The 27,018-nt window shown below is 36.3% G+C and overlaps 1 protein-coding gene and 1 pseudogene across 1 annotated transcript in view; both read left to right on the top strand.

Annotated features, from left to right (window-relative positions):
* Positions 1–27,018, top strand: part of LOC129049872 (uncharacterized) — a 447,079-nt gene that overhangs the window by 269,724 nt on the left and 150,337 nt on the right. The gene's annotated exons all lie outside the window — the stretch shown is intronic.
* On the top strand, positions 19,841–21,500 carry LOC100454849 (eukaryotic translation initiation factor 3 subunit L-like; annotated as a pseudogene).

The following is a 27,018-nucleotide window of genomic DNA, read 5'->3' on the forward strand; positions in this document are numbered from 1 at the left end:
CATGCTCCTATGAGAATCTAATGCGGCAGCTGATCTGAGAGGAGGCAGAGCTCGGGCGGTAATGTGGGTGATGGGGAGCAGCTGTAAATACAAATTCAGCTTCCCTGGCTCACCGGGGCTGCTCACCTCCTGCTGTGCAGCCTGGTTTCTAACAGGCCACCGTACCCTTGCCCTGTCAGATGTATAGTGCTAGTATTTGAATGTTTGTCTCTGCCAAAACTCATGTTGAAATTTATTTACCATTGTAACAGTATTAAAAGGTGGGACCTATAAAAGATGATTAGGTCATGAGAGCTCCACCCTCATGGGTGAAATTGGTGCCATTATAAAAAGGCAAGTGTGGCTCCCTCTTGCTCTCTTTTGCCTGTGTGGCCTTTCTGACATCTGCTATGTAATGATGGAATAAGAAGGCCCTTGGCAGATGCCAGCCCCTTGATCTTGGACTCCCTAGACTCCAGGATTGTGAGCTAATAAATTTCCGTTCATTATAAATTGCTCAGTCTTAGGTATTCTGTTATAGCAGCAAAAACAGACTAAAACATATGGTTTGCAAATATTTTCTCCCATTCTGTAGGCTCTTGGTCTGTTGATTGTTTCCTTAGCTGTGCAGAAGCTTTTTTAGTCTGATTTAATGTCAGTTGTCTATTTTTGCTTTTGTTGCCTGTGCTTTTGGGTTCACATGCAAAAAATAATTGCCCAGACCAATGTCATGGAGCTTTTCCCTTGTGTTTCTTATAGTAGGTTTATAGTTACAGGTCTTACATTTAAGTCTTTAATTCATTTTGAGTTGATTTTTATTTGTACTGTGAGATAATGGTCTAATTTCATTATTTCGCATATGGATATCCAGTTGTCCCAACACCATTTACTGAAGGGACTGTCTTTTCCCCATTTGGTGTTCTTGGCACCTTTGTCAAAAATGAATTGACTATAAATGTGTGGATTTGTTCTTAGGCTCTCTATTATGTTACATTGATCTATGAGTCTATTTTTATGCCAGTACCATGCTATTTTAATTACTATAGCTTTGTAGTATAGTTTAAAATAAGGCAGCATAATGTCTCTGGGTTTGTTCTTTTTGCTCAAGATTGCTTTGGCATTTATGGTTTTTTTGTGGTTCTATGTAAATTTTATAATTGTTTTCTCTATTTCTGTAAAAAATGTCTTTGGAATTTTGATAGGGATTGCGCTGAATATATACACAGCTTTGGGCAGTACATACATTTTAACAATATAAATTCTTATGATCAATGAACACAAGATATCTTTCAATTTATTTGTCAATTTCTTATTCAATTTTTTTAAAAATCAATATTTGATAGTTTTCAGTATGCAGGTCTTTTACCTCCGTGGTTAAATTTACTCCTAAGTATCTTATTGTTTTGTAACTATTATAAATTCTTTTTTTCTTGTTTTTTTTCCAGATAGTTTATCATTAGTGTATAGAGATTCTACTATTTTTTTTCTTTTCATTTTCTTTTTTTTTTTTTTTTGAGATGGGGTCTCGCTTTGTTGCCCAGGCTGGAGTGCAATGGTGTGATCTTGGCTCACTGTAACCTCTGCCTCCCAGGTTCAAGTGATTCTCCTGCCTCAGCCTCCCAAGTGGCTGAGATTACAGGTGCATGCCACCATGCCTGGCTAATTTTATATTTTTAGTAGAGATGGGGTTTCACCATGTTGGCCAGGCTGGTCTTGATCTCCTGACCTCAAGCAATCCACCTGCCTTGGCCTCCCAAAGTGCTGAGATTACAGGCATGAGCCGCTGTGCCTGGCCAAGATTCTGTAAATTTTTGTATGTTAATTTTATATCCTTCAACTTTACCAAATTCATTTATTTTAATAAATGAATTCATTGTAGTCTTTGGGGTTTTCTACATAAAATATTATGTTGTCTGAAAGCAGGAACAAGTTAACTTTTTCCTTTCCAATTTGTATGCCTTTTATTTCTTTCTCTTGCCTAAGTGCTCTGGCTAGGACTTCCAGGACTATGTTGAATAGAAGTGGTGAGATTGGGAATTCCTATTTTGTTCCTAATCTTAGATAAAAAGCTTTCAAATTTTCACCTTTGAGTATGATGTTCACTGCTGGTTTGTCATATGTGGCCTTTATTGTGTTGAGGTACATTCTTTCCATACTTAGTTTGTTGAGAATTTTTTTTGTTTTTAATAATTTTTTGTATTTTTAATTTTTGTGGATACATAGTAGGTGTATGTGTTTATGGGGTATATCAGATATTTTGATTCAGGCATGCAATGCATAATAATCATATCATAGAAAATGGGGCATCCATCCCATCAAGCATTCATCCTTTGTGTTACAAACCATCCAATTATACTTTATTCATTCTTTTAAAATGTAATTTTAAATTCTTTTGACTATAGTTACGCTGTTGTGCTATCAAATAGTATTATTGATTCTTTAGAACTATTTTTTTGTACCCATTAACCATCCCCACCTTCTGCCCAATCCTGTCTCCCTTTGCCAGCCTCTGGTAACCATCTTCTACTCTCAATCTCCATGTGTTCAATTGCTTTGATTTTTACATCCCAGAAATAAATGAGAACATGCAATGTTTGTCTTTCTGTGCTTGGCTTATTTCACTTAACATAATGACCTCCAATTCCATCCATGTTGGAACAAATGACAAGATCTCATTCTTTCTTTTTATGGCTGAATAGTACTCTGTTGAGTATACATACCACATTTTCTTTGTCCATTCATTTGTTGATAGACACTTAGGTTGCTTCTAAATTTTGGCTATTGTGAACAGTGCTGCAACAAATATGAGAGTGAGGATAGCTCTTTGATATACTGATTTCCCTTTTTTTGGGTATACACCCAGCAGTGGGATTGCTAGATGATATGGTAGCTCTATTTTTAACTTTTCAAGAAACTTCCAAACTGTTCTCTATAATAAGTGTACTGATTTACATTCCCACCAACATTGTACAAGGGTTCCCTTTTGTTGAGATAAGTTTTTTTTTAAATCATAAAAGAATGCCGAATTTTGTCAAATGCTTTTTATTCATCTATTGAGATGAAAATATGGTTTTTGTCTTCATTCTGTTAATGTGGTTTATCACATTTATAGATTTGCATATTTTGAACCATCCTTGCATTCCTAGGATGAACCTCACTTGATAATACTGAATAACCCTTTTAATATGATGTTGAATTCAGTTTGCTAATATTTTCTTGAGTGTTTTTGCATCTGTGTTCATCAGGGATATTGGCCTGATATTTTCTTATCCTGTAGTGTTCTTGTCTGACTTTGGTTTTAAGGTAATGCTGCCTAGTAAAATGAATTTGGAAGTATTTTTTTCTTCAAATTTTTTGGAAGAGTTCAAAAAGGATTGGCATTAGTTCTTCTTTAAATTTTTGGTAGAATTCAGCAGAGAAGACATCAGGTACTGGGCTTTTCTTTGATGAAAGACTTTCTGTTAGTGATTCGATGCCCTTACTCAGAATTTCTATTTCTTCTTGATTTAGTCTAAGTAGGTTTTGTGTCATTTCTTCTAGGTTATCCAGTTTGTTGGTATATTCTATAATGCTTTGTATTATACTTCTGTGGTGTCAGTTTTAATGTCTCCTGTTTGATTTTTTCTTTTTAAAGTTTGAGGCTTCTCTCTTTTTTCTTGGTCTAGCTTAAAGGTTTGTTGATATTGTTTATCTTTAAACAATCTCAGTTTCATTGATTTTTTTTGTATTTTTAAATCTCTATTTCATTTATTTTTGCTTTTATTTAATGTTTTTATTCTGATATCTTTGGGCTTAGTTTGTTCTTCTTTCTTGAGGTGTAACATTAGATAGTTTATTTACAATCTTCTTTTTGATATAGGCATTAAGGCTATAGACTTCTGTTAGAACTGCCTTTGTTATATCCCATACATTATAATATGTTGTGTTTCCATTTTCATTTGTCTCAAAACAATTTTAAATAACTTTTAAAATTTCTTCATTGACCTACTGATTGGTAGTATGTTGTTTAATTTTCATGTATTTGTGCATTTTTTGAAATTTCTCTTGTTATTGATTTTTGGTTTCATATTATGTGATTAAAAATATACTTAATATGGGCCAGGCGTGGTGGCTCACACCTGTAATCCCAGCACTTTGGGAGGCTGAGGCAGGCTGATCACGAGGTCAGGAGATTGAGGCCACCCTGGCTAACATGGTGAAACCCTGTTTCTACTAAAAATACAAAAAATTAGCCAGGCGTGGTGGTGGGCGCCTATAGTCCCAGCTACTCGGGAGCCTGAGGCAGGAGAATGGCATGAACCCAGGAGGCAGAGCTTGCAGTGAGCCGAGATCTCTCATTGCACTCCATCCTGGGTAACAGAGCGAGACTCCGTCTCAAAAGAAAAAAAAAAGATACTTAATATGATTTTAATCTTATTAATTTGTTAATAGTAGTTTTGTGGCCTAACATATGTTCTATTCTGGAAAATGTTCTGCGTACACTTGAGATGAATGTGTATTCTTCTGCTGTTATATAGGAGGTTCTATATGTGCCTGTTAGGCTCATTTGGTCTAAAGTGTAGTTTAATTTCAATGTTTGCTTGTTGATTTTCTGTCTAGATGATTTGTTGCTGAAAGTGGGGTATTTAAGCACTCTATCATTATTGTATTACAGTCTTTCCAGATCCATTAATATTTGCTTTATATATTTAGATGCTCCAATATTGGATGCATGTATACTTATAATTGCTATATCTTCTTGCTGAATTGACTACTTTATGATTACAGAATGGCCTTCTTTGTCTTTACAGTTTTTGAGTTAAAGTCTATTCTATCTGATATAAGTATAGTTTCCCCTGCTCTTTTTGTTTCAATTTCCATGAAATGTCCTTTTTCATACCTTCACTTTAAGTCCATGTGTATCTTTACAGGTGAAGTGAATCTCTGTAGGAAGCATATAGTTAGGTCATATTTCTTTTTATCCATTCAGCCACCCTATGTCTTTTGATTGGAGCAGTTAATTCATTTACATCAAAGATTATTATTGGTAGGTAAAGAATTACTACTGCCATTTAAACTGTTTCCTTGTTGTTTTGTAGAACCTTAGTTCTTTCTTGTTGCTGTCTGCCTTTGTGATTTTGTGATATTTTTCTAGTGATGGCCTTTTAATTTGTTACTTTTTCTCTGTTGTGTATTTACTAGAGGTTTTTGCTTTGTGGTTACCATGAGGGTTACAAAAAACATAGCTATAACAGGCTATTTTAAGCTAATAACAACTTAACTTTGATTGCATAAAAAAGTCTTCACTTTTACTCCACTTCCCTTTCCAGGCATTTAAAACTTTTGATGTTACAATTTACAGTTTTTTCTCTTGTGTTTCCCTTAACAAAGTATTCTAGCTATTATTATTTTTAATAATTTTATCTTTTAATCTTCATACTAATGTTATAAGTGATTTGCACATGACCATTATAGTATTAGAGTGTTCTGAATTTGAGTTTGTGCTTACTTTAACCAGTGAGTTTTATACTTTCATATATTTTTGTTTAACTAATTAATATAATTTTCATTCAGCTTAGATAACTCCCTTCAGCATTTCTTGTAAGACAGGTCTGGTGGTGAAGAACTCCCTCAGCTTTTGTGTATCTGGGAAAGTCTTTATTTTCCTTCATTTCAAAGGACAGCTTCTCTGGGTAAAATATTCTTGGTGGATAGCTTTTTTTCCTTCAACACTTTGAATATAGCATCCCACTCTCTTCTTGTCTGAAAGGCCTCTGCTAAGGAATTCTCTGCTAGGCTTGCTAGAACTACTTTTAAGTCATTTGCTTCTTTTCTCTTGCTGCTTTCAGGGTCCTCTCTTTGTCCTTGATTTTTGACCATTTGGTAATGTGCTGATATAGTCTCATTTGGGTAGAATTTGATTAGAGACTTTTAACCTTCCTTTATATGTATGTTTATATATTTCTCCAAATTTGGTATATTTTCTGGTAGTATTTCTTTACGTAAGCTTTATGCCACTGTGTCTCTTTTTCACAAACTTCTATAACTTGAACACTTATAGCTCAAATGTTTGCTCTTTTGATGATGTCCCATAAGTCACTGTAAGCTTTCTTTTTTTCATTCTTCTTTTCTCAATTGATTGTATATTTTCAAGTAATGTCTTCAAGTTCACAGATACATCATTCTGCTTGATCAATTCTACTGTCAAGCCTATTACATTTTAAAATTTATTCATTGTGTATTTCAGCTCCAAAACTTCTGTTTGATTTTCTAAAATAATTTCAATTTCTCCATTGAATTTCTCATTTTGGTCATTTATTGTTTTCTTATTATCACTGAATTGTTTGTATTTTCTTGAAGTTTTTTAATATTCCTTAAAACAATTATTTTGAATTATTTGTCAGGCATTTTATATATCTCCATTGCTTTAGGGTGAGCTAATGGGAGATTATTGTGCTCTTTTCGTGGCGTTACATTTCATTCGTTTTTCGTATTTCTTGTTGCCATATGTTGACATCTTCACATTTGAAAAAGTAGGGACTCACTTCAATTTTTTGCAGACTTGCTTAGTCTGGAAAAGTCCTTCACCAGTCAGCTCATTCAGAAATTCTAGGGAGGCTGTCTTTTGTCCAAGAGTGGGCTTGTTTTGTGTCTGGGTCTTTAGGGATATGTCTGAATCTTGATCTGCCGGGGTCAACCTGTTGATTGGGTCTGCAGTGATAAGCCTGGAAACCGGTTCCACTGGGATGATCCTGGAGCTTGAATCCATGGAAGCTAGACTGACATGAGGTCAGGCCTAGTGCCTGGGACCACTGGGACAGGCCTACAGTCTGAGTTCAACAGGGCTGGTCAGGACACTGGGTTTGCAGTGATGGTCTTGTAGGCTCAGTCCATGGAGCCAAGCCTTGCACCAAAGTCTGCTGGAGTGGACTTGGATCCTGGGTCTTCTTGAGCAGGCCTAGACTCAGGGTCATTTAGAGCCTGAGAGCAAAGGAACCATCCTGGATCCTGGAGTTGGCCTTTTCCTGTGGCTAGTGTAGAGACTGGATTCTCAGAAGCTAGTTGGGAACCTAGGATCATAGGTCTTGCTTGATGCCTGGAAGCACTGGGGCTGGGCCTTGAGCCTGTGGTTACTGGTGCCAGACTAGAAACTGGATGTGCAGATGTTGAAATAGGGGCTAGGTCTGCAACAGCAGGCCTGAATCCTGGGGTCTCTGAGACCAGCCTGGAACCTGGGTACATAGGTCAGTCCTGGGTCTGTGCAGACCGGTTCAGCACTGGGGTCTACTAATGCAGGCCTGGACTCTGAATCTGCTAAAGCTTAGGTCCACACAGGCTGGCCTTGCACTGGGAAGACTTGGAGCCTGCTCCTGCGGGGATAGACCTGACACTGGGGCTTGCCCAGAGCCTGGGGCTGCAGGATCTTGCTTGGCATTCAAGTGGGCATGGAGGCTTAGTCCACAGTTGCTGGCCTGGAGCCTGGGGCCTCAGGTGCCTGGAGTCAGTATCTGAAGAGGCTGGGACCACAGGTGCTGGCCTGATGACTAGGGTTGTGGGGGTTTGCCTCGTGCTGGGGCAGGTCTGAAGCCTGTGGCCATAGTGGGTAAACTAGTGTTGGGGGTGATTTGAAGCCTGAGGCTGCTGTCAGCCTGGTGTTGGGGCAGGCCTGAAGGCTCAGTTTAGGTACTTGCCACCTGGAGTATAAGGGTATGGGGGCTTTCACAGTGTTTGGTTTTACTGTAGAAGGCCTGGTTTTGAGATCCAAAACAAAGCTTAGTGTTTCTTTTTCTTTTTTTTTTTCTCCTAGGTGGAGGGTATCTTTCCATGCTGTGCTGTTTGAGGTTCAAAGAGGGGTGACATAAATAACGTAAAACTATCCTTGCTACCGTCTTCAATGTGTCTTTTCTTATCTGTGCTATACCCAGGTGCTGTAATCTCTTACTTGGCTTCCTTAGCTTTTGTGAAATTATTTTCGTACATGATAGCTGTTCAAATTGATGTTTCTGTGGGGAGATGAGTGCTGGAGAGTCCTATTCTGCCATCTGGCTGACATCCCCTTAATACATTCTTAAATAAATTAATTAATGACTGTCTTCCTTATGGAAATGTAATGAATGCAAAAGTTTGAATACTAAAGAAATCAACAGTGGGTGCCATTTAATTAAGCCTCTAGGTACAGTGCCATTCCATTTTTTCTTTTCTTTGTTTTCCAGCGTTTTCAAGGCATGACAAATAATTTTTGTTTAGTATGTAAGATTAAGCATTAAGCATTTCAGGCTGAGGGTCCCAGTCAAGACAAGCCCTTTCTGCTATGCATATTGCTGCCTCTCCCCAGCTCAGAAACAAGTTGCAATTCCACCTTTCTCATTTTCTTGTCTACACTATCGATTATAAAGCCCCTCTCATTTGTGTCAGCCTCATAACCCTACCTTTTGACTAATTTCTAACAACATGAGTAAATAATTCAGATTTCCTAGCGAATTCCTCACCCCTATATTTACTGCAGAAGGAATCAACTAATAAAATTGTCAAAAATAGAATTGATCGAGTCTCCCAGTTGAACACATATTACCTTCAGAGTATAATTGGGACTTTTAATGCAAACAAACAAAATATTTCTTAAAACCATAAAAAATACAGTACGCCAACATCTGGTCCGCAGGAATAGGTCTGGGAATTTCTTCTGTCTGGACTTGACTGACCTTTGCACCCTGAAAGCATCCCAAAGTGCACTGCAGAAAGACAGCACAAGCAAAGATGCAGTGGGAGTGAGGTATCCTGAAAAAAGCCCGTGCATGCATTTCTGTGCACTGGAGTAGGTGACTAATTGCAGGACTCTTCAGAGGCAGCAGTCAGCCTCTAGAAAAATACCACTCTGTCTGAGGTTCAAAACTCTTGCGGCTTGAATTTACAGCTAGGAATGTGGTTATAGAGGTGTTTTAGTCCAGTTTCTATTCCTATAACAGAATACTAAGGATGAATAGTTTATACAGAGAAGAGATTTATTAAGCTCATTGTCCTGGAGACTGGGAAGTCCAAGATCGAGTGGCCACATTTGGTCAGCTTCTGGTGAGGGCCTCATGCTCTTGCATAGCATGGTGGAGAAGTGGAAGGGTAAGTTAATACATAAACAAAGAGACCTAACATAAGAAGCAGGCCCACTTTAAAACAACTCACTTTCACAGTAACTAATCTAGTTCTGTACAAGGAAGAGCTCAGTCCCTTGAGAAAGGCATGAACCCTTCTTAATGACCTAATTGTCTCTTAAAGGAACCACCTCCCAGTATAATCACATTTGGGACCAAGCCTCAACATGAGCTATTGTGGAGACAAACCATATCATAACCATAACAGAAAGGGAAGAAGTAAATGGAGAATGTAGGAGAGGGGAGGAATATGATGACTAAAGCTGGTCTGATATATTTTAAGTTTATTTTATTATCATAAAGTTAGGATTCTTGAAATTGATATGATAATTTATGCATAGTAGATGGAAATTCTTGTTTGGTGTTAATTAGTGCTATTTTTAATAGGCCCAAAAAGCAAAATGCATAAAAGTAGAAGAGACACTAGAGATATGTATTTTTACTGCTCATTTATGGTGTGTGACTAGAGGGAAGAGGTTGGAAAGAATGAGAAGAGTAACATTTTACATCACTTTTAGGTAGCTTCAGTTCTTGCATTATATGCCTTGGAAAACCACCTTTTGCCAATTCAAGCCTTTACTTCGTATTTTTTTCCTCCCTACTTTATTCTTAAGCTCACAGAGAATATAAAGAAAAGTTAGAAATGAACCCTTTATTAAATTACATGAAAAAAAAATTCTGATTCTTGTTTTTGACTTTTCTCTCTCTCTTTTCATTTTAAAAATCATCAAAAATCAGATCATGGCAGCTTATATTCCAAAAGCTGGGCTGAATAGTAACACATTGAACTTATCTGGCCTGTAAGCTTGCCTCAGTAATTCTCTAAATAATATCCTGGTTGGCAGAGTAGAGTAGTGGCTAAGAGGGTGGATTTTGCAGGTTGGCAGCCTAGTTTCATATCTCATCTCTGTACTTTCTTAGGTGTGAACTTTAGAAAAGCAGTGAACCTCTCCATGCCTATTTCTCCACTAATAAAATAGAAATATTGGTAGCACCTACCTTCTTGTGATTAAATAAAAGCACTTAGCACAATGCCTGGCACATAGCAAACAAACATTAGCCACTGTTGTAATGTTAACCATGTCAATTACCATTTGGACACATTGACGGGACCAAGGATATTAGAGCAAGGAGGTTCTTATAAATCATCTCATCTATCAGCTGTTGTTTGTGGGAACCCCATGGAACTGCACAATTTTATATACATAAAGGATGCTGAATATAGGAGGGTAAAGAACTGAATCCATGTGAAAGAAGATTAATGACATCTAAGTCTTGTCTAGTTTCCTATCTTTGATGGGAGACTCAAGGCGATTCAGTGATTATTGTTTTTTGGCTCCAATCATCTGGGTTCAGGCTTACTACCTGGCAACATTTAATCTTTGTCTATTTTCTATCCAGAGCCCAGAATGAACTAGTTCTGAAACATTGTTTTCCAGAGTGAGCCTATTCAAGCCGTAGTGGGGAAGTAGAACCATCTTTCCATATGGTGGTGTTAGCCACACCAAACGTGATTACTAATTGTGTAACAAATGACCATAGATTATACTATTTCTTTTTTTTTTTTCATCTGAGCTTTGGATAAATGGGAAAGTGATGTTTACCTCATTTATTAACCGTCAGTGGCTATAAGATTTAGCAGATGTAGAGGGAGTTACAGTTACACAGGTGTAAATTATCCATGGAAATAACCCTCCACCTAGTTCTCAGCTGTTAGAATTCATTAAAATTACTCTGGGACAAGTGATAAATCTATTGGCAAGCATCATAGAGAAAGGGTAAATTTTCAGAATCTGATTTAAATATTCTACAAATATTATGTGCATACTTTGTGTTAGAGATTTATAATCTATCTTTTCTTTCAAACATTACAAGTATTTAAAAGATGATATTCCTCAGAAAAAAATGGAGCAAGAGATGCAACGGAATTGGAACTTAGGTGTGTCAGTTATCAGATCCTCTAGTTTTTCTGATTAATTTTTTGCTGCCACAACACATGAATATGGGAACTTGGCTTTAGTTAGCTGAAGGAAGCTTCTTTCAATAAGTGATGACGTCATATTTGTCAGCATTGCTAGTAAGTGTTCACCCTATCAGTTGATTGAACAGAAAGAATGAGAGTGGGGGTTCCAAGGTTAGTTTTTGGCTCAGTAATGTTGCCTTGAGACATCAATGACGTGTGTTTCTAAGAGACTTTTGCTGGTGATAAGGGAAAATAATTTCCTGGAATTCATTTAACATGTATCTAGTGCGCTCCTACTGTGTGCTGTGCATTGTTCTAAGCAAAGGCAATAGAGTGTAAAATTGATAATGATTCCTGCGTTTAGAATGCTTTATATGCATTCTTTTACATCGTCAAATACTTTTTCTTATAGACTACTATTTGAAAACCATTTAAACTCATTACTGCTTTTTGATGCTTTTAGTGCCTACTATAAGGAAACTTTTATTAGGCAACTTTAAATCTAGCCTGTTTACCACTTACTAATTATTGAATCAGGAACTACCAGACAGTAAGAGCTTTAGGCATTAAAGCAAGAGTAAACAGAATTTTATCTCATTAGATTGTTAGGGGAAATAGATCTTTTCTTCCTTTTATTTTTTAAAAAAAATACCATTATAAAATGAGTATCTCAAATCTTATCTGTGGTGATTTCCAGAGGCCGCTTGCTTTTGCAATTTAATGCGTTGCAGCAGCCGTTTTGCTAACTTTTCTTCATGTCACCGATCTCCAGTGTAATCTTCAGATGATTTTTCTTTGTATAAGCTAAAATAGTATCTCATTAAAATTATCTTAACATGGTTGAGTACTCAGGGTAGAGAGACTTAGGTTTTAGTCCCAGAATCACAATTTATCAGAAAAGTAACAGGAAACAAGCTAGTTAAACATTCTGGGGTGAGTTTCCTCGTATTTTTAGTTTTTTTCTTTGAAAATTAAAAAGAGAATAATTAATGAAAGTTGTTTTTCAGATGGCCCAAACTAGTATGTTAATACTAGTTTAACTATTTTTATTTACACTTTCTTTGGAAATACGTATTTTCTTTTCCAAACTAGATTATCACATCTTTTATGTCATAAATATTGTCACCCATCTTTTAAAATCTCCTAATACATTAATATGCTACTAATATATGTTTGGTGAAATTTTGAGTGACTTAAGACAGGAATGAGTGGAAATAATGTGAGGAATTAATTCACTCATTTTAGCTATTTGCATTCATGAGGCATTTTTCTATCTAAAAGAGGAAGAGGAGTTTTGATTGAGGACAAGGCTAGGAAGAAAATGCATATAAAGAATAAAATGGAGGCTGAGCATAGTGGCTCATGCCTGTAATCTCAGCACTTTGGGAGGCCAAGATGGGCAGATCACCTGTGATTGAGACCAGCCTAGGCAACATGGTGAAACCACATCTCTACCAAAAAATACAAAAATTAGCCGGGCATAGTGACACATGCCTGTAATCCCAGCTTCTTGGGAGGCTGAGATTTGACAATTGCTTGAATCCGGGATGTGGAGGTTGCAGCAAGCCAAGATCGTGCCATTGCACTCCAGTCTGGGCAACAGAGAGAGACTCTGTCTCAAAAAAAAAAAAAAAAAAAGAAATGGGAAACAACTATCACTTGGTACCTTGACTGATTTCCAGCTTCTGCAGAGAGGAAGAGTGGGAGGTTAGTCTTTAGGAGTGTATTAGTTCATTGTTGTACCCAATATATTATACCCAATATTATACCCAATATTATAATTATACCCAATATTATAATTCTTATACCCAATATTATAATTCTTAAACCTAGTATTACAATTCTTTAATTATAAAGAAATACCTAGTATTTCTTTCTAGAAATGCAAGGATGAACTAATACAGTCCTAAAAAGTATATTAGTTCACTCTGGGCAACTTATAAAGAAAAGAGGTTTACTTAATACAGTTCCACAGGCTGTAAAGGAAGCATCTGCTCGGCTTCTAGGGAGGTCTCAGGAAGTTTACAATCATGGCGAAGGTGACCAGGGAGCAGGTACATCTTACATGGCAGGAGCAGCAGCAAGATAGGAGGTGATGCCATGCATGTTTAAAGTATAAGATTTTGTGAGATCTCACTCACGATCATGAGGACAGTACCAAGAGGGATGTTGCTAAACCATTCATGAGAACCACCCCCATGATCCAAACACCTCCCACCAGGCCCCGCCTCCAACATTAGTGATTATAATTAACATGAGATTTGGGCAGGGACACAGATCCAAGCCGTATCAAGGAGTAAGTGGAATTGTGTTGGGGATCATATGAAAAAGCAATACATACTTAGAGAAGATGATGTTGTCCTCACCTTTGTAAGGAGCTCAACAGTACTCAGAAATTCTAACAATTCAAAACTTTGGAATATCCTGAGATAAAATAATGAACATTGGTTCTTTCATAATAGGTTGTAGAAGTGTTTAAGAGTCTGAGAGTAGCTTCTAGGGGCAATGTGCAAGGACAAGTGTGAGAGTATTGGGTATTTTGGGGGCACAATAACCCACTTTTTTGGTCATACCTTGAAGGCATTATATTAAAAAAGCTAATTTTTAGTCTTCAAATATTGGCGGTATTCTGCTTTCAGAACAGGAAGTCATAAAATCAAGTGAAACTGAACTTCTGCTCAGGGAACATACAGTAGACATACTTCTTTCTATTCCTCTTGTTAAGTACAAAAAAATCTAGAAAAAACATTAGAGAACTGTTTAAAATGGAGAGAAGACGACTAGGGGCCTGAAGACCCAAGGAACAACATGGTATTGAGTTGCCTGGGTTTTTGTTATGCTCCAAACTTGTAGCTAAACTTGGAGCTAAAGAAGCTAGCAATCTAAACATGCCAAAAAGTACAGGAGACAATAATAGCAACAACAACAACAACAAAATCCTGCTGTCTTTACCCACAGGACCAGAAAAATAGAAGCCTAGGAAGGCAGAAAACTTATGAATTTCATTCCAGCCAAACTCCACAGAAAAATCTGCACCCCCATTTCCATCACCAGCAGCAAAAACCATGTGCCAAGTTTACACCTCAATGTCTCACCAGTCATATATAAGAAACCTCCAAACCCATCACTAGTGTGGTACTAAAGGGCAAGTAGAGAGCTGGGACTTAAAAAAAAATTGTAGGTACATAGTAGTTGTATATATTAATGGGGCACATGAGATATTTTAATACAGGCATACAATGCATAATAATCATGTCAGGGTAAATGGGATATCAATCAACTCAAACATTTATTCTTTCTATTACAAACAATACAATTATACTCTTTTAGTAATTTTAAGATGTACAATAAATTATTATCGTTTATATTCACCCTGTTGTGCTGTCAAATTCTAGATCTTATTCATTCTATCTAGTGGTATTTTTGTACCATTAACCATCCTCCCTACCCCTGCCCCACTACCCCACCTCTGGTAACCATGATTCTACTCCATGAGTTCAGTTGTTTAAACTTTTAGCTCCCACAAATAAGTGAGAATATGCAAATGTGTCTTTCCATGACTGGTTTATTTCACTTAACATGATGACTTCCAGTTTCATCTATGTTGTTGCAGATGATAAGATCTCACTCTTTTCTATTGGCTGAAGAATACTCCATTGTGTATATACACCACATTTTCTTTATCCATTAGTCTGTTGAGGGAAACTTAGGTTGCTTCAAAATCTTGGCTATTGTGAATAATGCTGCAACAAACAAGGTAGTGCAGATATATCTTTGATAGGCTGGTCTCCTTTTTCGGGTGTATATTCCTAGCGATGGGATTACTGGATCATTTGGTAGCTCTATTTTTATTTTTTTGGGGAACCTCCAAACTGCTCTCCACAGTAGTTGAACTAATTTCCATTAACACCAACAGTGTATGAGGGTTCCCTTTTCTCCACACCCTCATTAGTATTTGCTATTGCCTGTCTGTTTGATAAAAGGCATCTTAACTGGGGTGAGTTGATATGTCATGGCAGTTTCAATTTGCATTTCTCTGATGATCAGTGATGTTGGGCGCCTTTTCATATCCCTGTTTGCTATTTCTATTGTATTCCTGTGAGAAATGTTTATTCATATATTTTGACCATTTTAAAATTATATTATCAGATTTTTTTATATAGGGTTGTTTAAGCTACTTATACATTCTGGTTATTAATCCCTTGCCAGATGGGTAGTTTGCAAATATTTTCTCCCATTCTGTGAGTTATCTCTTCACTTTGTTGATTGCTTCCTTTGCTGTACAGAAGCTTTTTAACTTGATGTGATCTCATTTGTCCATCTTTGCTTTGGTTGCCTGGGCTTGTGGGGTATTACTCAAGAAATCTGTACCAACTCTTATGTCCTGAAGATTTCCCTCAGTGTTTTCATGTAGTAGTTTCATAGTTTGAGTTCTTATATTTAAGTTTTTAATCCATTGTGATTTGATATTTGTATATGGTGAGAGATAGGCATCTAGTTTCATTCTTCTGCATATGGATTTCCAATTTTCTCAGCACCATTTGATAAAGGGACTGTCCTTTCCTGATGTAAGTTCTTGCTACCTTTGTTGAAAATGAGTTTACTGTATGATATGGTTAGGCTTTGTGTCTCCACCTGAATCTCATCTTGAATTGTAATCCCCATAATCCCCATGGGTCAAGGGAGAGACCAGGTAGAGGTAATTGAAACCTGGGAGCAGTTTCCCCTAAGCTGTTCTCATGATAGTGAGTGAATTCTCATGAGATAGATCTGATAGTTTTACAAGGGGCTCTTCGTCTTTTGCTCAGCATTTCTTCCTGCTACATTGCAAAGAAGATGGCTTGCTTCTCCTTCACCTTCCACCATGGTTGTAAGTTTCCTGAGGCTTCCCAGCCATGCTGAACTATGAGTCAACTAAACCTCTTTCATTTATAAATTACCCAGTCTTGGGCAGTTCTTTATAGCAGTATGAAAATGAAGTAATACATTGTAGATGTATGCATTTGCTTTTGGTTTCTCTATTCTGTTCCATTGGTCTATGTGTCTGTTTTTGTGCCAATACCATGCTGTTTTCGTAACTATACCTTTGGAGTATAATTTGAACCCAGGTAATGTGGTTCTTCCAGTTTTGTTCTTTTTGCTCAGGATAGCTTTGGCTATTCTGGGTCTTCTGTGGTTCCATATAAAATCTAGGATTTATTTTTTGTTTCTGTGATGAATGTCATTGTTATTTTGATAGGAATTTCATTGAATCTATAGTATCAATCCATTCAATGCATAAAAACATAATATCTTTCCATTTTTTGTGTCCTTTTCAACTTCTTTCATCAGTGTTTAATAGTTTTTATTATAGAGATCTTTCACTTCTTTTGTTAGGTTAATTCCTAGGTATTTTATTTTACTTTATTGTGTTTGTAGCTATTGTAAATTGGGTTATTTCCTGATTTGTTTTTCAGATTGTTCAGTGTTGGCATATAAAAATGTTAGTGGTGGCAGGCATGGTGGCTCATGCCTATAATCCTAGCACTTTGTGAGGATGAGGCAGGTGGATACCTGAGGTCAGGTGTTCGAGACCAGCCTGGCTAACATGGCGAAACCCCATCTCTATTAAAAATACAAAATTTAGCTTGGTGTGGTGGCTCATGACTGTAATCTCAGCTACTTGGGAGGCTGAGGCAGGAGAATCGCTTGAACCCAGGTGGCAGAGGTTGCAGTGAGCCAAGATTGTGCCACTGCACTCCAGTCTGGGCAACAGAGTGAAATTCCATCCCCCCCAAAAAAATGTTACTGACTTTTCTGCTGTTGTTGTATCTTACAGCTTTACTGAACTTGTTTGTCAGTTCTAATAGTTTTTTTGGTGGAATCTTTAAGTTTTTCCAAATATAAGACCATGTCATCTGTGAATAAGGATAATTTGAGTTCTTCCTTTCCAATTTGGGTGCCCTTTGTTTCTTTCTCTTGTCTGATTGCTCTAGGTAGGACTTCCAGTACTATGTTGAATAACAGAGGTGAAAGTGGGCATCCTTGGGGTATTCCATATCATAGAGGAAAGCCTTTTAGTATTTTTTCTCTTCAGGATGATACTAGCTGTGGGTCTGTCATATATGGCTTCCATTGTGTTGTGGTATGTTCCTTAGGTACCCAGATTTTTTAGGATTTTTTTAAAATTATGAAGTTATGTTGAATTTTATCAAATGGTTTTTCAGCATCAATTGAAGTGATAATGTGGCTTTTGCTTTTCATTCTTTTAATATAAGGTAACATGTTTATTGATTTGTGTATGTCAAACCATTCTTGTACCCTGGGATAAATCCCACTTGGTCATGATGAATAATCTTTTTAATGTATTCTCAAATTCAGTTTGCTAGTGTTTTGCTGAGGATTTTTGCCTCAAAGTTCATCAGGGGTATTGGTCTGTACTTTTCTTGTGTTGATGTATCTTTGTCTGGTTTTGGTATCAGTCTTCGTAGAATGAATTTGGAAGTTTTCCCTCCTCCTCTGTTTTTTAGAATAGTTTGAGTGGGATTGGTATTAGCTCTTTTTTAAATGTTTGGTAGAATTCAGCAGTGCAGCCATCAAGTCCTGGGCTTTCTCTTGCTGGGAGACGTTTTATTATCACTTTGATATTGTTACTTGTTATTGGTTTATTCACATTTTAGATTTCTTCATGGTTCAATTTGGTAGGTTTATGTATCTAGGGATTTATCCATGTTTTTCTTGGTTTTCCAGTTTATTGGCATATAGTTGTTCATGGGTCTCTAATGATCTTTTGAATTTTTGCAGTATCAGTTGTAATATCTACCTTTTAGCCTCTGATTTTATTTATTTGTGCCTTCTCTCTTTTTTTCTTAGTCTGGTCCATTTGGTCTATGGTGCAGATTAAGTCCTTTTTTTGTTGATTTTCTGTCTGGGTAATCTATCTAATGCTGAAAGTGGGGTGTTAGTCTCCAGATATTATCATATTTGAATATATGTTTTTCTTTAGCTCTGATAATATTTGCTTTATATAACTGGGTTCTCCAGTGTTAGGTGAATACGTATTTGCAATTGTTATATCCTCTTGCTGGATTGATACAGTTATCATTATATAATGACCTTCTTTGTCTCTTACAGTTTTTGTCTTATGATATATTTTGTCTGTTATAAGTATAGCTACTCTTGTCTTTTTTGGCTCTTGTTGGCATGGAATATATTTTTCTATCCCTTTATTTTCAGTCTATATGTGTCTTTACATGTGAAGTGTGTTTCTTGTAGGCAACAGATCATTGGGTCTTAGTTTTTTAATCCATTCAGCCACTCCTCTATTTTTTAAATCCATTCAGCCACTCTATTTTTTAAATCTATACAGCCTTTCAATTGGAGAATTTAGTCCATTTACCTTCAATGTTATTTTTGATAAGTAAGAACTTACTCCTGCTATTTTGTTATTTCCTTTTTGATGGTTTTGTGGTCTTATCTTCCTTCTTTACCTCCTTCCTGTCTTCCTGTTAGTAAACATGATTTTCTGTGGTGGTATGTTTTAATTTCTTGCTTTTTATTTTTTGTGTATTCATTTTATGTTTTTTTATTTGAAGTTTTCATGATACTTATAAATACTATCTTATAACCCATTATTTCAAAGTGATGATGACAACTTAACACTAATTTTATAAACAAACAAGCAAAGAGAGAACTAATAAAACTCTATACTTGTCATTTTTTGCATAAAAGGAAAAAAATCCTAAAATTTCTATGGAAAAAAAGAGCCAGAATATACAATGCAATCCTGAGCAAAACGAGCAAAGCTGGATGCATCACACTTCAGACTTCAAAATATATTATAAGGTTATAGTAAACAAAACAGCATAGTATTGTTATAGTAATAGACACATAGACGAATGGAACAAAATAGAGAAACTAGAAATAAAGCCACATATTTACAACCAACTTGTTTTTAACAAAGGCCCCAAGAAAATACACTGGGGAAAGAACATCATCCTCAATAAACAGCGCTGGGAAAATTGTATATCCATGTGCAGGAGAATGAAACCGAATCCTTTCTCTCACCGTATACAAAAATCAACAAAGATGGATCGAAGGTTTAAACATAAGGCCTGAAACTATAAAACTACTAGAAGAAACATAGTGAAAAATACTTTAGAACATTGGTCTAGGCAAAGATCTTAAAAGCACAGACAACTAAAAGAAAAATGGACAAATGGGATTATATTAAACTAAAAAGCTTCTGCAAAGCAAACAATCAACAGAGTGAAAAGACAACCTGCTGAATGAGAGAAAATATTTGAAAACTATTTATCTGACAAGAGACTAATATACAGAATATATAAGGAACTCAAGCAACTCAATAATAATAATAAAAACAGCCAGGCTGGGTGCGATGGCTCACGCCTGTAATCCCAGCACTTTGGGAGGCTGAACTGGGTGGATCATGCCAAGATGGTGAAACTCCATCTCTACTAAAAACTATAAAAATTAGCCAGGCATGCTAGCAGGTGCCTGTAATCCCAGCTACTCGGGAGGCTGAGGCAGGAGAATTGCTTGAACCTGGGTGACAGAGGTTGCGGTGAGCTGAGATTGTGCCATTGCACTACAGCCTGGGTGACAGAGTGAAACTCCATCTCAAACAACAACAACAAATAATAATAATAATTTCATTAAAAAGTGGGCAAAGGACATGAATAGACTATTCTCAAAAGTAGACATTGAAATGGCTAGCAAGTATATAAAAAATGCTCAATATCACTTTCTGGTGGTGTTTGTGAGCCCGGCAGCCATGTGTTATCTCGCCGATGATTATGAGTCTGAGGAGGCTTATGACCCCTATAGTTATCCAGGTGACTATGGAGATCCAAAAGCAGGACCTTGCTTATGAACGTCAGTATGAATAGCACACCTATCAGGTAATGCCTGAAGAGATCAAAAACTCCATCTAGTATTTCCACAAAACTGTCTTGGATTTGACTGACCAGAATGTGTATGAGCTACAGGCCATTTGTGTCTCCAGTGATGTCATTGACCAGAAGGTGTATAGGATCCAGGACATCTATGAGAACAGCTGGACCAAGCTGACTGAAAGATTCTTCAAAAATACACCTTGGCCCGAGGCTGAAGCCATTGCTCCACAAGGTGGCAACAATGCTGTCTTCCTGGTTTTATATAAAGAATTATACTACAGACACATATATGCCAAAGTCAGTGGGGGACCTTCCTTGGAACAGAAGTTTGAATCCTGTTATAACAATTGCAGTCTCTTCAACTACATTCTTAATGTTGATGGTCCTCCTTCCCTTGAACTACCCAACCAGGGGCTCTAGGATATCATTGATGAGTTCATCTACCAGTTTCAGTCATTCAGTCAGTACTGCTGTAAGACTGCCGAGAAGTCGGAGGAGGAGATTGACTTCCTTTGTTCCAATCCCAAAATCTGGAATGTTCACAGTGTCCTCAATGTCCTTCATTCCTTTGTAGACAAATCCAACATCAACTGACAGTTGGAGATGTACACAAGCGGAGGTGACTGTGAGAGTGTGGCTAGGGAGGTGCTTGGTTACTTCAGCCTGGTGGGTCTTCTCTGCCTGCACTCCCTGTTAGGAGATTAGTACCAGGCCATCAAGGTGCTGGAGAACATCGAGCTGAACCAGAAGATCATGTATTCCTATGTGTTAGAGTGCCAGGTAACCACATGCTATTATGTTGGGTTTGCATATTTGATGATGCATTGCTACCAGGATGCCATCCAGATTTTCGCCAATATCCTCCTCTACATGCAGAGGAGCAACAGCATGTTCCAGAGGACCACATATAAGTATGAGATGATTAACAAGCAGAATGATCAGATGCATGCGCTGCTGGCCATTGCCCTCATGATGTATCCCATGCATGTCGATGAGAGCATTCACCTCCAGCTTCAGGAGAAATATGAGGACAAGTTGCTGCGCATGCAGAAAGGTCACCCACAAGTCTATGAAGAACTTTTCAGTTACTTCTGCCCCAAGTTCTTGTTGCCTGTAGTGCCCAACTATGAAAATGTGTACCCCAACTACAACAAAGAGCCCTTCTTGCAGCAGCTGAAGGTGTTTTCCAATGAAGTACAGCAGCAGGCCCAGCTTTCAATCATCTGCAGCTTCCTCAAGCTCTACACCACCATGCCTGTGACCAAGCTTGCTGGCTCCCTGGACCTTGCAGAACAGGAATTCTGGATCCAGCTTCTGGTCTTCAAACACAAGATTAAGAACCTGGTGTGGAACAGTGGCATCTTAGCCCTGGATGGTGAATTTTAGTCAGCCTCAGTGGTTGACTTCTACATCGATAAGGACATGATCCATATCACAGACACCAAGGTTGCCAAGCGCTACGGGGATATCTTCATCCATCAGATCCACCGATTCGAGGAGCTTAATCGAATCCTGAAGTAGATGGGACAGAAACCCTGATGACATTCACACATGTTATTCAGGAACCTGTTTTGATATATTATAGGCAGGAAGTGTTTTTGCTACCATGAAACCTTTACCTAGATCAGCCATCAGCCTGTCAACTCAATTGATAAATTAAGGACCGAAGTGTTTCAAGTGGATCTCAGTAAAAGATCTTTGGAGCCAGAAAAAAAAAATGCTCAACATCACTAATTGTCAGGGAAATGCAAATTAAAACCATGAGATATCATCTTACCTTAGTTAGAATGGCTATTATTAAAAAGACAAAAAATAACAAATGCTGCCATAATGTGGAGCAAAGGGGATTCTTATACACTTTGTTTGGAAAGTAGATTAATATAATCACTATGGAAAACAGTATGGAGATTTCCCTAAAAACTAAAAATAGAACTGCCATATGATCCAATAATCCCACGGTTGGGGATCTATCTAAAGGTAAAGAAATTAGTATTTCAAAGGCATACCTGTACTTACATGATTATTGCAGCACTATTCACAATAGCAAAAATCTATAATCAACCTAAGTGTCCATCAGTAGATTAGAAGATAAAGAAAATGTGGTATACATATGCAATGAAATACTATTCAGCCATTAAAAAGAATGAAATGATGTCCTTTGCAGCAGCAGCGGCATTGATGGAACTGGAGGTCATAATATCAAGTAAAATAACCCAGGCCCAGGGAGACAAATATCACATGTTCTCACTCATATGTGGGAGCTAAAAAAGTTGATGTCATAAACATAGAGAATGTAATGACAGATATCAGAGGCTGGGAAGGGTGGTTGGTGGAAGTGGGGATGAAGAGGGGAAGGTTGATGGGTACAGATATACAATTAGATGAAAGGTATAAGTTCTCTCATTTGGTAGCAGAGGAGAATGACTGTAGTTAGCAAGAATGTATTGTATACTTCAAAGTAGCTAGAAGAGAGGACTTGAATTGTTCCTAACACATAGAAGTGATAAATACTACAAAGTAATGGACACCTCAAATACTCTGACTTGATCATTACACATTCTATGCATGTAACAAGATATCACATATATCTCATAACTATGTAAAATATTTTGTATCAATAAAAAAGAAATTAAAAAAAGGGAAACAGAATAAAAAACTTAAAAATTGAATTAAAAAGAAAGCTGAATGTATTACTTTCCTAGGGCTGTCGTAAAAAGTACCACAAACTTGGTGGCTTAAAACAACAGAAATCCATTACTTCATAGTTCTGGAGGCCAGAAGTCCAACATCAAGATGTTTATAGGGCCATGTTCCCTCCGAAACCTGTAGGGTAGAAGTCTTCCTTGCCTCCTTCAGTTTCTGCTCGTGGCCTGTAATTCTTGGAGTTCCTTGGCTTGAAGCTGCATTACTCCAATCTCTGCCTCTGTCATCACATCTGCCTTCCCTCATGTGTCTGTATTGCTTCTCTTCTTCTCATAAGGACACCAGTCTTATTGAATTAGGGGCACACATTACTCCAGCGTGAGTTCTTCTTAACTAATTACATTTGTAATTATCCTATTTCCAAATAAAATCCCATTCTGTGGTACTTCAATGGATGTTTTCAGGGGACACAATTCAACTTATAACATTGAGAGAGTAGAAGATGTAGATTTAAGAGAGCTGGGTTATTTTCCATTAAAAAGTACAAAAGCTAAATCAATAAGCAAAATTAAGTGACATATGATGGTCAATTCTTAGTACTTTACTTTGTATTTCCAACTTATTTTCTAAAATTCAGAAAATATTTTTATGTGTTGTTTTTCATTAGTTGCCTGCCATGGTAATGATATAGTTTCCCTGTGTCTATATATTTTAATTGAATTTCTATAGATTTGTAATAATAAATATTGCCAGTAATGAGAAAAGTTATGAGAAATTTCCTTCACAATATATTTATGATTATCTCACCATAGGAAAAGAAGAAATAACAGTTCAAATGCAAAAAAAGTAACTGAAATGATGTAGAGTGTGCTTTTTGTCCACAATGGAATCAGTCTAGAAATTAATAATAGGAATATAATGGGAAAATTTCCTAACACTTGGAAATGAAATACCACACGTGTAAATAGCTCATCAGTCAAAGATGAAGTGTCATGTGAGTTTTTTAAAAAAGCATTACATGAAAAGGAAAATATAGTATATCAAAATTGGTAGAATACAGCAAAAGCAATGCTGAGATGAAAATAAAGCACTAGATACATATATTAGAAAAGAAGAAAAGCCTCAAATTAATAATTTAAGATTCTACCTCAAGAACGTAGGAAAAAAGAACAAAATAAACCCAAAGCAAGCAGAAGGAAGGAAATAAAGAACAGAAATCAGTTAAATTGAAAACAGTAAGGCAACAGAGACCATCAATGAATCAAAGACCTGGGTTTTCAAAAAGATTAATAAAGTTGACAAACATGTAGCAAGATTGACAAAGATAAAAAAAGTAAATTACCAATATAAGAATAAACTCACTACAGATCCTGCAGACAAGAAATAGGTTATTAGGGAATACTGCCAACAACTCCACACGTATTTGACGACCTAGTTTAAATGGACCAATTCTTCAAAAATCACAAACTACTCAGATTTGTGTCTTAATTGTAGGACAATTTTTTAAAAAAGGGAGCAAATGGAAGAAAAAAATCTCCATAATCTAATACAAATCATTCAATACTAAATAGATAATTTGAAAGCACTATAGCTATTAAGAACATTGAATTTGTATTTTAAAAGCTTTTCAGAAAAAGGCACAGGTGGTTTTGCTGCAGAATTATACAAATGTTTAAAAATAACTAAGACAATTCTACACAATCTTCTCCAGAAAATAAAGGAGGAAACACTTCTTAATTCATTTTGTGAAGCTCACCAAAGCCAGAAAAAAAAATACAAAAAACGAGAATGAAATCCACAGAACAATATGCCTCATAAATGTAGATGCAAACATTTAAAAAAATTAGTAAACATAATTCAGCAACATACAAGAATTACACATCATAACCATTTTGGTTTTATTTCATAGGTTTAAGCCTGGTTCAACATGTGAAAATCAATAAATGTAATCCATCATATGAACAAGCTAAAGAAGAAAAACCATGTGATTGTATCAATTGATGCAGAAAAAAGCATTTGACAAAATTCAATACACATTTATAATAAAATTACTGTGAGAAAGAAATAAACTAGAACTTCTTCAACTTGATTAAAAAAATTCTACAACTAACATTATATAAAATGGGTATTAAAAAAAGAAATGTTAATGTTTTATCTCAGATTGAAAGCAATGCAAGGATGTATGCTGTCACCACTCTTTTTAAACATAGTAGTTCTGGAAATGTTGGCAAGTTCAAGAAGGCAAAAAAAAAAAATGTGTTTATTTGCAAATGACATTATTGTCTACATAGAATGTCCCTAGGAATCTACAGAAAAATCCCCAGAGTATAAGTGGATTCAGCAAGGTCAAAGAATACAAGCTGAACATAAAAAACAGTTACATGTCTACATACTAGCAATGAATCTATGAGACCCCATAATAAAAATGCAGTGCAAATTCTAATCACTCAAATAAAATACTTAGGTGCATTCTAAAAAAGACATGTACAGGACTTTTGTGTTAAACTACAAAATGCTGATTTAATAATGAAGATCTAAATAAATGGAAAGACGAACCATGTTAAAGGAGAGGAAGACTCAACATAGTAAAGATGTCAATTATCCCCAATTGATATACAGATTTGACACAATTTTGTTATGAAAATTCAAACAATAATTTTTGCAGATATAGACAAGATTAATCTGAAAATTTTTATGAAAGCACAAAAACACTAGAATTGCTAAAACAATTTTGAAAGAGAAGAATAAAGTGAGGGGAATGAGCCTATCCAACTTCAAAATTTATTAGATAAACAGAGTAATCAAGATTGTGTGGTGCTGGTGAAGAGATAAACACACACATGCCTTAATGGAATAGTATAGAGAGGCCAGAAACAGACCACACAAACATGCCTAACTGATTTTTGCTAAAGATATTAATTCAATAGGGAAATAATAGCTTTTACAACAGAAAGTTCCAAAGCAATTGAACATCCACAGGTAACAGCAACAGCAACAAAATCCCTTGACATCAACCTCACACCTTGCACAAAAAATTAACTCAAAATTTATCACAAACTGAATTCTAAAATGTAGAATTGCAACTTTTTAGGGAAAAAAATAGAAAAAAAACCTTTGGGAACTAGGGCTAGTTAAAGAATTCTTATACTTAAAAGCAAAAGGTGATCCATAAAGGAAAAAGTTAGAAAGCCATCAGTTGAATTTCATCAAAATAAAAATGGTTTCCCTGCAAAAGGCATTTTTAATTTTAATCCTGTTAACAGAGGATTAAAAAACAAATCACAGACTGGGTGACAATATTTTCAAACCACATATCTCACGAAGCACTATTACATAGAATAAATAAGGAACACAAAAAATCCAACAGTTTTAAACAAAAACAAAACAAAGCCCATCCAATTAGAAAAATCCAAGTATGTTTTATAGTAAAAGACAGAAACAGAGAACCTATCCAAGATGATACACAAATGTATGTTAGCACATCAAAAGGTATTTAATTAATTTAGCATCATTAGCCATTAAGGAATTCCAAATTAAAACCACAATGAACTGTTACTACGTATGTATCAGAATATTGACAACACCAAATGCTGACAAAGATTTGGAGAAACTAGGTCACTTATATGTTGCTGGTGGGAATATAAGATGGTACAGCCACTTTGAAAACAATTTAGTGGTTTCTTTAAAAAGTAAACATGCAACTGTCATCCAACCCAGTGATTATAATCCTGAGCATTTATTTCAGAGAAATGAAAACTTTTACTCACATAAAAATCTACACATGAATGTTTATAGCAGCCGTATTTGTAATAGCCAAGAACTGGAAACAATCTAGATGTCCTGCAATGAGTGAATGTTTAAACAAACTGTGGCATCTATGCCATTACATGCTATTCAGCAATAGTAAGGGAAAGAAAAATGGATACATTCAGCCACCTGGATGAATCTCTAGAGAGTTATGCTAAAAATTTCCCAAAAGATTATATACTATATGATTCCATTTATATAACATTCTTGAAATGTCAAAATTATAGTTACAGAGAGCAGATTATTAGTTTCCTGGAATTAATGAGGAGATGGGGCAGAAGAAAGTGGTTGTGGCTAAAGGGAATATGTATATATGTATGAAGGAACTGTGGCCCCGGGAATGAATGATTCCCAAGACTTTGCCTAGGACGTGGCCCAGAGGAAGAACATATGAAACATTTATTAAGCAAATGAATGAATGAAATTATTTGAATAAAGTCATTCAGTGAGGAAGAAACAGGTCTGACTATAGAATCCAGATGTCCTATTAGCCCTCTGTCAAATGTTCCAGACTTCTGCCTTGGGCCTATAAAATTAAGCTATACTTGTTTTTTGTTTGTTTTTAAATTTTTTTTTTTTTTTTTTTGAGAGAGTCTCGCTCTGTCAC

Source organism: Pongo abelii, chromosome 15, assembly GCF_028885655.2.
Source record: "Pongo abelii isolate AG06213 chromosome 15, NHGRI_mPonAbe1-v2.0_pri, whole genome shotgun sequence".
Lineage (NCBI taxonomy): Eukaryota > Metazoa > Chordata > Mammalia > Primates > Hominidae > Pongo > Pongo abelii.